At 39.7% G+C, this 13,863-nt stretch overlaps 1 pseudogene; it reads left to right on the plus strand.

Annotated features, from left to right (window-relative positions):
• Positions 1 to 5,301: 5,301 nt before the first annotated feature.
• LOC136144302 (pre-mRNA-splicing factor SPF27 pseudogene) lies at positions 5,302 to 6,183 on the plus strand (annotated as a pseudogene).
• The last annotated feature ends 7,680 nt before the right edge of the window (positions 6,184 to 13,863 follow it).

Below are 13,863 nucleotides of genomic sequence, written 5' to 3' on the forward strand. Positions count from 1 at the left end.
ATCCCTGATCCAGGAAGATCCCACATGCTGCAGAGCAACTAAGCCCGTGTCCCGCAACCGCAGAGCCCAGCTCTGGAGCCGGGAGCTGCAGCAAGAGAAGCCACCACCACGATAAGAAGCCGGGGGAACCACGGCTGCGGAGTGGCCCCAGTGCAGGGCAACTAGAGAAAGCCCAAGTGCTGCAGTGAAGACCCAGAGAAACCAAAAATAAATCAACTAATTAATTCAATTTTTTTTTTTTTGAAGAGAGACTGGGGCTGTTAAAATTCAAGTTCAAGTAAGAAAAACAAAACTCAGTGTTCTTCTACAAATGTGAGATTTTACTGTAGCCAGTCAAGAGATCTCCTCATGAAGTTAATGGAATGGAATATTCTGGTTCTAGGGTCCCGACTGTAATCCTTTAACAATGCTGGCTGGACTCTGCAATTATGACAGCTAAGATGTTCATTAGTATTCAGGACTCAGCTCGGGTGGGTGAAACCTTTTATGTCTTTGGGATCTCCTCAGAAATCATGTGTAATTTTAAATGCTTAAATGCAGAAAACAATCCCTAGATTTAAATAGCCAAGCGACACAGAAGGGGAAAGAATCCAATGTGGTGGGTTACACCTACCGGACTCACACTTGGAAGAGTGGGTGAGGTGGGAGTCAGGTTCTGCCCCCCACCCATCCCTCCTGGTACTCCCTCCTCACACCAGCCCCGGAGGTTACGTCCTCATTACTGGTGAGCTGCTTGGCTATAAATGCCATTCAAGCAGTTTCTAACCGGAGAAAAGCCTGAACATCGTGCAGCTCTTCCCAGCTCTGCAAAGTGGACACTCTGCACACGTGTTTATCCATTACTAGATTTAAGCTTCCTATAACACTGGGCATGTACAGCCTAATTGCCGTTTTTCTAAAGGAGAGGCTCAGAGAAGTTGAGTTACTGGCTAAGGTCACCCAGGTATTACATGGTAGAACAGGATTCCAACTTGTCTGCCTGATGTCAAAAGCTTTTGTACTTTCCACTGGGCCAGTCTTTTCCAATTCTAAACAGCAATGGAATGGGTGGTAATTAACAGGCTGTGAACGATGTTCCTGAGATTTTTATCTAGGCCAGAGGGTTACCATGGACTGTAGCCCTCAGGTCCAGACAAGTCCCTTACTCTTTCAGCTCTTCTCTCAAAGCCATCAGGGAGGCCTTTCAGCACGGAAGCGTTTCTTTACCCTCCCCTACTTGTTTCTGCTCACTTACTGCTGTCTGATACAACAAATATGAGTTTTTTTACTTATTATTCACATTCTCCACTAGAGTATAAACTCCCAGAAGGCAGGAGATTTCATCTGTTCAGCAAAGTATTACTAGATCATGAAAAAATATCAGGCATACCCTAGGCCCTCCATAATTATTGGTTGAGTGAATGAATGAATGAATAAATCCTGTCTTCCTAATCATGCAATTGGGTGCATGTTACTGAAAAAGATATGTAAAATTTATATATGTAAAGAATAGAATTTAAAGAATGCAAATGTAAAGAATAGAATTTCACCAATGTTGGCTGTGGCTTCAAATCTAGTTTCATTATAATTACAATTTTTTAAAGTAATATTTTAGCAGAGGAGCCAAGATGGCAGAGGATTAGGACGGGGAGACCACTTTCTCCCCTACAAATTCATCAAAAGAACATTTGAACGCTGAGCAAACTTCACAAAACAACTTCTGACCGCTAGCAGAGGACATCAGGTGCCCAGAAAAGCAGACCATCATCTTCGAAAGGAGGTAGGGCAAAATATAAAAGATAAAAAGAGAGACAAAAGAGCTAGGGACGGAGACCTGTCCGGGGAAGGGAGTCATAATAGAGGAAGTTTCCAAACACCAGGAAACCCTCTCACGGCCGGTCTGGGGGAAGTTGTCGAATCTCAGAGGGCAACCTAACTGGGAGGAAAAAAAAATAAAACTCACAGATTACATGCCTAAAAGCAACTCCCAGCAGAAAAGTACCCCAGACTCCCGCATCCGCCACCAGCAAGTGGGGGCAGAACGGATAGGTGCGGGCGGTATTGCTTAGGGTAAGGACTGGGCCCGAATGCCCTGAGGGCAATTGGAGGGAGCTAACATGAGATAGCAACTTAAACTGTGGGATCACAAGAGAGAGAGAGAGAAAATTAACCTGCCGGTCATTCGCAGAACAAAGGGACTGAGCAATTTCAGAGAAGAGCTAGAGCAATTTCAGAGAAGACGGACCCATCCCCGCCAGAGGCAGGAGGCAGGGGGGAGGGGAAAGGGGCAAACTCGGCTCCAGAGACAGCACCCCTGATCAAACTGCAAAAGGCCTCCAGTTTCTAACCAAAGACTTCCTGAGATTCTGGATGGTCGACATCCGCCAGAGGGTCGCAGCTAGAGGCCAGCTCCCGAGAATAGACACAAGCCGCACCCACCCGACTGGCATGCGTGGAAACTGAGGCTGGGACCGCGGAGGGGAGAAGGCGCACCGCACCAGGGAGAGTGCACCCGTCAAGCTCCTGGCGGCCTGAGCTGCTCGGGCGGGAAGGCACAAAACGCAGGCCCAACCAAATCTGTGCTTTTGTGGAGTACCCAAAAACTGGAACTGCACGCAACACAGGGCCCACTCCATATAGAGCAGCCGGGAGCCTGAGCAGTGTAGACGGGGAAAACACACACCTATGAGCGGGGGCCAACCCAGTGTGGCCGGAACACTGCGAGTGCTCCCCACACACGATATCTACCTGCAGCGCCCCTCCCTCCCCGCAGCGCGACTGAACAAGTGAACATAAACAAGAGACCACCTCCACCCGCCTGTGTCAGGGCAGAAATTAGACACTGAAGAGACCGGCAAACAGAAGCCAAATTAACAAAGGGAACCGCTTCAGAAGGGACCAGTGCAACAGATTAAAATCCCTGTAGGTAACACTACTACACTGGAAGGGGCCTATAGATATCGAGAAGTGTAAGCTGGAACGAGGAGTTATCTGAAACTGAATCGAAACCACACTGATCGAAACAGCTCCAGAGAAATTCCTAGATATATTTTTACTTTTTTTTTTTTTAATAAAAAAATTCTTTTTTTTTAATTTTTTCTCTTTTATTTTATTTTAAAATTACCTATTACTTCCCCATTACTCCTTAACTTTCATTTTCATTTTCATATATTTTTACTATTTTTTTAATTAGGAAAAAATTTTTTTCCTGTTATATTTTTTTTCTCTTCTTTTCTTTTAAAGTCATCTATTACTCCTCTATTACTCCTTAATTTTCATTTTCATTTCACTACAACCTTGCAAAAAAAAAAGGAGAAGCCCTATTTTTAAACCAAACTTCATATATATTTCTAAAATTTTTTGTTTTTGTTTTTAATATTGTATTTTTAAGAGTCTAACCTCTACTCTAGATTTTTAATCTTTGTTTTTCAGTATTTGATATCAATTTTGGACATTTAAGAATCCAATATTCAGTACCTATTTTTACTCAGGAGTGTGTTGATTACTCTCTCCCACTTTTGACTCTCTGTTTTCTACCTCAGAACATCTCTATTTACTCCCTTCCCCTTCTCTTCCCAATCCAATTCTGTGAATCTCTGTGGGTGTCTGGGCTACGGAGAACACTTTGGGAACAGAGAACTGTGTAGATCTGTCTCTCTCCTTTGAGTCCCCCCTTTTCTCCTCCTGCTCATCTCTATCTCACCCCTCCCTCTCCTCTTTTTCATGGAACTCTGTGAACCTCTCTGGGTGTCCCTCACGGTGGAGAAGCTTTTCACCAATAACCTAGAAGTTTTATTATCAGTGCTGTATAGTTGGTGAAGTCTTGAGACTACTGGATGAATAAAACTGAAATCCAGAGGCAGGAGACTTAAGCCCAAAACCTGAGAACACCAGAAAACTCCTGACTACATGGAACATTAAGGAAAAAGAGACCATCCAAAAGCCTCCATACCTACACTGAACCCAACCACCACCCAAGAGCCAATAAGCTCCAGAGCAAGACATACCACCCAAATTCTCCAGCAACACAGGAACATAGCCCTGAGGGTCAACATACGGGCGACCCAAAGTCACACCTCACACATAGACCCATCTCAAAAGTCATTACTGGACACTCCATTGCACTCCAGAGAGAAGAAATCCAGTTCCACGCACCAGAACACCGATGCAAGCTTCCCTAACCAGGAAACGTTCACAAGACAATCGTCCAACCCCATCCACTGAGTGAAACCTCCACATTAAAAAGGAACCACAGACCACCAGAATACAGAAAGCCCACTCCAGACACAGCAATATAAACAAGATGAAAAGGCAGAGAAATACCCAACAGGTAAAGGAACATGAAAAATGCCCACCAAGTTGAACAAAAGAGGAGGAGATAGGGAATCTACCTGAAAAAGAATTTAGAATAATGATAATAAAAATGATCCAAAACCTTGAAAACAAAATGGAGTTACAGATAAATAGCCTGTAGACAAAGATTGAGAAGATGCAAGAAATGTTTAATAAGGACCTAGAAGAAATAAAAAAGAGTCAATTAAAAATGAATAATGCAATAAATGGGATCAAAACCACTCTGGAGGGAACCAAGAGTAGAATAACGAAGACAGAAAATAGGATAAGTGAGGTAGAAGATAAAATGGTGGAAATAAATGAAGCAGAGAGGAAAAAAGGAAAAAGAATCAAAAGAAATGAGGAAAACTCAGGGACCTCTGGGACAATGTGAAATGCCCCAACATTCGAATCATAAGATTCCCAGAAGAAGAAGACAAAAAGAAAGGCCATGAGAAAATACTCGAGGAGATAATAACTGAAAACTTCCCTAAAATGGGGAAGGAAATAGCCACCCAAGTCCAAGAAACCCAGAGAGTCCCAAACAGGATAAACCCTAGGCAAAACACCCCAAGACACATATTAATCAAATTAACAAAGATCAAACACAAAGAATAAATATTAAAAGCAGCAAGGGAGAAACAACAAATAACACACAAAGGGATTCCCATAAGGATAACAGCTGATCTATCAATAGAAACATTTCAGGCCAGAAGGGAATGACAGGACATACTTCAAGTAATGAAAGAGAATAACCTACAACCTAGATTACTGTACACAGCAAGGATCTCATTCAGATATGAAGGAGAATTCAAAAGCTTTACAGACAAGCAAAAGCTGAGAGAATTCAGCACCACCAAACCAGCTCTTCAACAAATGCTAAAGGATCTTCTCTAGACAGGAAACACAGAAAGGTTGTATAAACGTGAACCCAAAACAACAAAGTAAATGGCAATGGGACCATACCTATCAATAATTACCTTAAGACTTAGAAAGCTCCAGTGAACCTAAGGATGGAGGGTACGGGTTTGGTGGCCGGGGAGGTTGTGGTGGATGCGCTGCCGTATTTTGATCAGGGTTACGAAGCGCCTGGTGTTCGCGAAGAGGCTGCGGCGTTGGTGGAGGAGGAAACTCGCAGATACCGACCTACGAAGAACTATCTAAGCTACCTGACAGCCCCAGATTATTCTGCTTTTGAGACAGACATAATGAGAAATGAATTTGAAAGACTGGCTGCTCGACAACCAATTGAATTGCTCAGTATGAAATGATACGAACTTCCAGCCCCTTCCTCCGGTCAGAAAAATGACATCACTGCATGGCAAGAGTGCGTAAACAATTCTATGGTGCACCTAGCATCAGGCAGTCCGAATTGAGAATCTGGAACTAATGTCCCAGCATGGATGCAATGCCTGGAAAGTGTATAATGAAAATCTAGTTCCTATGATTGAGCACGCACAGAAAGAGCTTCAGAAGTTAAGGAAACATATTCAAGACTTAAACTGGCAACGAAAGAACATGCAACTCACAGCTGGATCTAAATTAAGAGAAATGGAGTCAACCTGGGTATCCCTGGTCAGTACGAATTATGAGATTGAAAGGACTATTGTACAATTAGAAAATGAGCTCTTTCAAATGAAGCAGCAACACGGAGAGGCAAACAAAGAAAACATACGGCAGGACTTCTGAAGTAGACTGGCTTGGTGGGTAGAGTGAAAGTTACGTTGGGCTTTCACAGAACATCAAGCATCTTAACTATGAAGAACATCAGCATCTTTGGGAAACCATCAGTGGTTATATGTTTAGAAACCGTAAAATGTGGGTAGTTATATTCTGTTTGTACATTTTAGCAAAATAAAAAACTTCAACATGGTGGGGAAAAAAAATTACCTTAAATGTAAATGGGTTGAATGCCCCAACCAAAAGACAAACGCTCACTGAATGGATACAAAAACAAGACCCCTATATATGCTGTCTACAAGAGACCCACCTCAAAAAAAGGGACACATACAGACTAAAAGTGAAGGGCTGGAAAAAAATATTTCACACAAACGGAGACCAAAAGAAAGCAGGAGTCGCAATACTCATATCAGATAAAATAGACTTTAAAATAAAGGCTGTGAAAAGAGACAAAGAAGGACACTACATAATGATCAAAGGATCAATCCAAGAAGAAGATATAACAATAATAAATACATATGCACCCAACATAAGGGCACGGCAATATATAAGGCAAATGCTAACGAGTATGAAAGAGGAAATTAATAGTAGCACAATAATAGTGGGAGACTTTAATACCCCACTCACAACTATGGATAGATCAACTAAACAGAAAGTTAACAAGGAAACACAAACTTTAAATGACACAATAGACGAGCTAGATGTAATTGATATCTATAGGACATTTCACCCCAAAACAATCAACTTCACCTTTTTCTCAAGTACACACGGAACATTCTCCAGAATAGATCACATCCTTGGCCATAAATCTAGCCTTGGTAAATTCAAAAAAATTGAAATCATTCCAGTCATCTTTTCTGACCACAGTGCAGTAAGATTAGATCTCAATTACAGGGAAAAAATTGCTAAAAATTCAAACATATGGAGGCTAAATAGCACACTTCTGAATAACTAACAAATCATAGAAGAAATCAAGAAAGAAATCAAAATATGCATAGAAATGAAGGAAAATGAAAGCACAACAACCCAAAACCTATGGGACACTGTAAAAGCAGTGCTGAGGGGAAGGTTCATAGCATTACAGGCTTACCTCAAGAAACAAGAAAAAAGTCAAATAAATAACCTAACTCTACACATAAAGCAGCTAGAGAAGGAAGAAATGAAGAACCCCAGGGTTAGCAGAAGGAAAGAAATCTTAAAAATTAGGGCAGAAATAAATGCAAAAGAAAGTAAAGAGACCATAGCAAAAATCAACAAAGCTGAAAGCTGGTTTTTTGAAAACATAAACAAAATTGACAAACCGTTAGCAAGACTCACTAAGAAACAAAGGGAGAAGAACCAAATTAACATAATTAGAAATGAAAATGGAGAGATCACAACAGACAACACTGAAATACAAAGGATCATAAGAGACTACTACCAGCAGCTCTACGCCAATAAAATGGACAACTTGGAAGAAATGGACAAATTCTTAGAAAAGTATAACTTTCCAAAACTGAACCAGGAAGAAATAGAAGATCTTAACAGACCCATCACAAGCAAGGAAATCGAAACTGTAATCAGAAATCTTCCAGAAAACAAAAGCCCAGGACCAGATGGCTTCACAGCTGAATTCTACCAAAAATTGAGAGAAGAGCTAACACCTATCTTACTCAAACTCTTCCAGAAAATTGCAGAAGAAGGTAAACTTCCAAACTCATTCTATGAGGCCACCATCACCCTAATTCCAAAACCAGACAAAGATGCCACAAAAAAAGAAAACTACAGGCCAATATCACTGATGAACATAGATGCAAAAATCCTTAACAAAATTCTAGCAAACAGATTCCAACAACATATTAAAAAAATCATACATCATGACCAAGTGGGCTTTATCCCAGAAATGCAAGGATTCTTTAATATCCACAAATCAATCAATGTGATAACCACATTAACAAATTGAAAGATAAAAACCATATGATTATCTCAATAGATGCAGGAAAAGCCTTTGACAAAATTCAACATCCATTTATGATTAAAACTCTCCAGAAAGCAGGAATAGAAGGAACATACCTCAACATAATAAAAGCTATATATGACAAACCCACAGCAAGCATTACCCTCGATGGTGAAAAATTGAAAGCATTTCCCCTGAAATCAGGAACAAGACAAGGGTGCCCACTCTCACCACTACTATTCAACATAGTTTTGGAAGTTTTGGCCACAGCAATCAGAGCAGAAAAAGAAGTAAAAAGAATCCAGATAGGAAAAGAAGAAGTAGAACTCTCGCTGTTTGCAGATGACATGATCCTCTACATAGAAAACCCTAAAGACTCTTCCAGAAAATTACTAGAGCTAATCAACGAATATAGTAAAGTTGCAGGGTATAAAATTAACACAGAGAAATCCCTTGCATTCCTATACACTAACAATGAGAAAACAGAGAGAAATTAAGGAAACAATACCATTCACCATTGCAACAAAAAGAATAAAATACTTAGGAGTATATCTACCTAAAGAAACAAAAGACCTATACATAGAAAACTATAAAACACTGATGAAAGAAATCAGAGAGGACACAAACAGATGGAGAAACATACCGTGTTCATGGATTGGAAGAATCAATATTGTCAAAATGGCTATACTACCCAAAGCAATCTATAGATTCAATGCAATCCCTATCAAGCTAACAATGGTATTTTTCACAGAGCTAGAACAAATAATTTCACAATTTGTATGGAAATACAAAAAACCTCAGATAGCCAAAGTAATCTTGAGAAAGAAGAATGGAACTGGAGGAATCAACCTGCCTGACTTCAGACTCTACTACAAAGCCACAGTCATCAAGACAGTATGGTACTGGCACATAGACAGAAACAGATCAATGGAACAGAATAGAAATCCCAGAGATAAATCCACGAACCTATGGACACCTTATCTTCAACAAAGGAGGCAAGGATATACAAAGGAAAAAAGGCAACCTCTTTAACAAGTGGTGTTGGGAAAACTGGTCAACCACTTGTAAAAGAATGAAACAGGAACACTTTCTAACACCATACACAAAAATAAACTCAAAATGGATTAAAGATCTAAATGTAAGACCAGAAACTATAAAACTCCTAGAGGAGAGCATAGGCAAAACACTCTCCAACATAAATCACAGCAGGATCCTCTATGACCCACCTCCCAGAATGTTGGAAATAAAAGCAAAAATAAACAAATGGGACCTAATGAAACTTAAAAGCTTTTGCACAACAAAGGAAACTATAAGCAAGGTGAAAAGACAGCCCTCAGATTGGGAGAAAATAATAGTAAATGAAGCAACAGACAAAGGATTAATCTCAAAAATATACAAGCAACTCCTGCAGCTCAATTCCAAAAAAAAAATGACCCAATCAAAAATGGACCAAAGAACTAAACAGACATTTCTCCAAAGAAGACATACAGATGGCTAACAAACACATGAGAAGATGCTCAACATCACTCATTATCAGAGAAATGCAAATCAAAACCACCATGAGGTACCATTACACACCAGTCAGGATGGCTGCTATCCAAAAGTCTACAAGCAATAAATGCTGGAGAGGGTGTGGAGAAAAGGGAACCCTCTTACACTGTTGGTGGGAATGCAGACTAGTACAGCCGCTATGGAGAACAGTGTGGAGATTTCTTAAAAAACTGGAAATAGAACTGCCATATGACCCAGCAATCCCACTTCTGGGCATACACACTGAGGAAACCAGATCTGAAAGAGACACGTGCACCCCAATGTTCATCGCAGCACTGTTTATAATAGCCAGGACATGGAAGCAACCTAGATGCCCATCAGCAGATGAATGGATAAGGAAGCTGTGGTACATATACACCATGGAATATTACTCAGCCATTAAGAAGAATTCATTTGAATCAGTTCTAATGAGACGGATGAAACTGGAGCCCAATATACAGAGTGAAGTAAGCCAGAAAGATAAAGACCAATACAGTATACTAATGCATATATATGGAATTTAGAAAGATGGTAATGATAACCCTATATGCAAAATAAAAAGAGACACAGATGTACAGAACAGAATTTTGGACTCTGTGGGAGAAGGCGAGGGTGGGATGTTTCGAGAGAACAGCATCAAAACATGTATATTATCTATGGTGAAACAGATCACCAGCCCAGGCTGGATGCATGAGACAAGTGCTTGGGCCTGGTGCCCTGGGAAGACCCAGAGGAATCGGGTGGAGAGGGAGGTGGGAGGGGGGATCAGGATGGGGAATACTTGTAAATCTATGGCTGATTCATGTCAATGTATGACAAAAACCACTACAATATTGTAAAGTAATTATCCTCCAACTAATAAAAATAAATGAAAAAAAAAGTAATATTTTATAAAAATTCCTCTAAAATACTAGCATTCAAGACAGCAAGCTGTTCTTTATGGTATCAATACATGTAGGTGTTTAAAATTTTTCATTGACAAATTAGTGAAAGAATGCACAAATAGGTAAGACCATCATTTAAACCTGAGCTCTATTTAAATAAGACTTACTTAATATAAGTCTGTCTCAGAGGCAAGACACATCATAGTCACTGGAGTTTCATAATAATGAAAAGGAATCAACATTCTCCTAAAGCTTGGAACACCACAATCCTTCTGAAAAAGGATCCTTGTAGAAAAAAAAAAAAAAACCAACCAACTCATGTCGTAATTAACTGCACAAAATCTATTCGTAAAGAAAACAATGTATTAGAGAATCAAAGACACCAAGAGGGGGAAGCTTGTGTTAACAGTCAGTCAAATTTTGTTTTAATAAAAAGGTAGATGGGAAGAAGATTAGGAAAATATGCATTATAATAACCAAGTTTTTTAAAGTCTTATCACAGAAAATTGAAAAGAAAATCCATAAGGAAAATGCCTGAATGAATGCTGCTCTTAAATGATGGCAATCTTTACGTGAATTTCTGATAAAAGAAAGCAAGGACTTCCCTGGTGGTCCAGTGGTTAAGAATCCACCTGTCATTCCGGGGAACACTGGTTCGATCCCTGGCTCGGGATCCACATGCCTCAGAGCAACTAAAACCTATGCTCTGCAACAAGTGAAGCCACCGCAATGAGAAGCCCACACTCTGTAACTAGAGAGTAGCCCCCATTCATCACAACTAAAGAAAACCTACACACAGCCATGAAGACCCAGCACAAAGGTTAAAAAATAAATAAAAATAAATTTTTTTAAAAGGAAGTAAACAAAATACCGTCAGCCCTCTGTCTGCTGATTCAACCAATCTCAGATCAAAAATATTTTTTTTTTTAATTCCAGAAAGTTCCAAAAAGCAAAACTTGAATTCGCTGAGCACTGGCAACTACTACATAGCATTTACATTGCATTAGGTATATATAACTCAGAAATGATTTAATGTATACAGGCAGATGTGTGTGGGTAACATGCAAATACTACCCCATCTTCATAAGGGACTTGAGTATCCAGGAGTTTGGTACCCATTGGGGTGCCTGGAACTAATCCTCGAGGATTCAGAGGGACTACTGCATAATTAACCAGGGAACTTGGAGAGTAATGACATCCTTACAGGAGACAACTGAAGTGCCCCAGAAATATTTTAAACGTTTTATTATGATGTTTCAAATGTACACAAAAATAGAGTACTTTCACAAACTCCATCTACCCATCACCCAATTACAACAATACTATAGATATAATACTATCTCCTTTACAGTACCATCCATTCCCCTCTCCTTCACCAAATGAATGATTCTGAAGCCAGCCCCAGACACCACATCATTTCAACTCAACTCCCTTAAAATAGAAGACAGATACTTTTTAAAAATCATGAACACAATGCTAACATCATACTTTTTTAAAAAAATCAATTGACCCCGAGCTACTCAACCTTAATGGAAAAGAATGAACTGCATTCCATTCTAGCTAAATAGAGTTACAGGATAGCTGAATAAAAAATTCAAGTAAGGAGACAAATCCTGCACCCTTAGGAGTCACACTGGCCAGCCTGACTGCTAGTCAGCAATACAATTTCTTCTTCCTTTGCTTCTTTATGACTTCAAGGCCACCTGACCACAGAGCACAGTGCCTGAGAGCAGAGGCTCTTAGAAAGGGTCTCATCCCAGCTGTGTCACATATTTGTGTGGGACACTGGGCAGAGGGCTAGATGGATGTAAAAGTATTCTGTAAAAAGAGGACAATAATCATGTTTGCCTCCTAGATTTTTTATACAACTAAATGAGACAGTAGGGCTTCCCTGGCGGCTCAGTGGTAAAGAATCCTTCTCCCAATGTTGGAGATGCAAGAGATGCGGTTTCATCCCTGGGTCAGGAAGATCCCCTGGAGAAGCAAGGGGCAACCAGCTCTAGTATTCTGGCCTGGGAAATCCCACAGACAGAGGAGCCAAGCGGGCTACCCTCTATGGGGTCGCAAAAGAGTCGGACATTGACTTAGCAACTAAACAACAACAGACAACAAATGAGACAGTGTTCTCATTCTCTAATACACAACAAGTGTGCAAACTCTATTAACTTCTGTTATCATTGGGAGGTGTGGTGGGTGGAGATCTCAAAGGCCAAATTAAAAGGGATGTTTTTCTAAGATAGCTAACAGATTCAGTTTCAAGCCAGTCACTAAGACCTCTGGGCAAATTTTGATTGCTGATTTTGTGTGTCTGAGTCTCTTGGACTCATTGAAATAGCCAGTAGAAATTATTTAGGCATCAAAAGCTTATGACATTTTTATTGTAACATCAATTTTGATGTCATGGCCAAGAGCACCTTAAAAATGCGCTAAATCCTATTAAAAGTACCGTGTGGCAAGGGTGATGGTCAGTGTGAAAGAAAATACTACATTTCAAAGATCATTTTAAAGACTAAACCCATTTTAAAGTCAATGTTGCTGATAAGATAGAAGGAATGAAATGAATTGATGAAACTTAAGTGTGCCCATCAGTTGAAGGCAAAGACAACAGGAAAAAGTGGGGTTGGAAATCTAAGACTTCATAAAATGGAAAGAAAGTGAACCTTAAAAGCAACAGATAAAATCTGAAAGGGTAAAAGAAGCGAAAACAAATATTCTCTGGGAAGGATAAGTCCAGGAAGGACATATCCTGAATCAGATCCAGAGGCAGACAGAAAAAAAGAAAATGGCTATTTTTAATTTTTTCTTAAGCAAGATCTAAGGACAAATGTACCTCTGAAAATTTCAAATAATTTCTTCAAGTGTCAGTGTGAAATTATTTCCCAGATTTAACTATGAAAACTCACTTGGATAGGTGTTAATTGGATAGGAATTGAAAATATTTCCTCCACCCTGAAATGTGCTCCTAGTATTTTTTTTTTCTTTTGTGAAATGTTGATACTTTGAGGTACAGTACTTGGTCCAACATATGACCATAGGTAAGCTTTATTATTTTTTTTAATGAAAAGAAATATAACATTTGACATTTGCCTATCATGTGTCTAGAACTCTACTAATTGACTTCTATAAATTGTCTCATTTAAGTAAGGAGACAAAAATGGATAACTTGAGGAAATGAAAATTAAAAGCATTCTATATTTGCATCTTTGGGTCCTGCTCTTAGCAGATCCTTAATAAGGGATTTGAAAGTCATCTCTGAGGGCCCAGGTAGCCAGCCACTGCATCAACACTCCAAACCAAAGCCACTGAATGAATTAACTCCAGTGTTTCTCAAGTCAGTAAGCTCACAACTTAACTCATTTGAAAGCTTATTTTTCTCCTCCTTAAAAAAAAAATTTAAATCTACAGAAAAGTTGAACTAGTACAATGAATAAAGATGCTCTCCTTTATAACCACAGCTCTATTTATCACCCATATCTAAGAAATTAAACCTCCCTGGTGGCTTAGACAGTAAAGAATCTGCCT

The sequence above is a fragment of the Muntiacus reevesi genome, chromosome 11 (assembly GCF_963930625.1).
Source record: "Muntiacus reevesi chromosome 11, mMunRee1.1, whole genome shotgun sequence".
Lineage (NCBI taxonomy): Eukaryota > Metazoa > Chordata > Mammalia > Artiodactyla > Cervidae > Muntiacus > Muntiacus reevesi.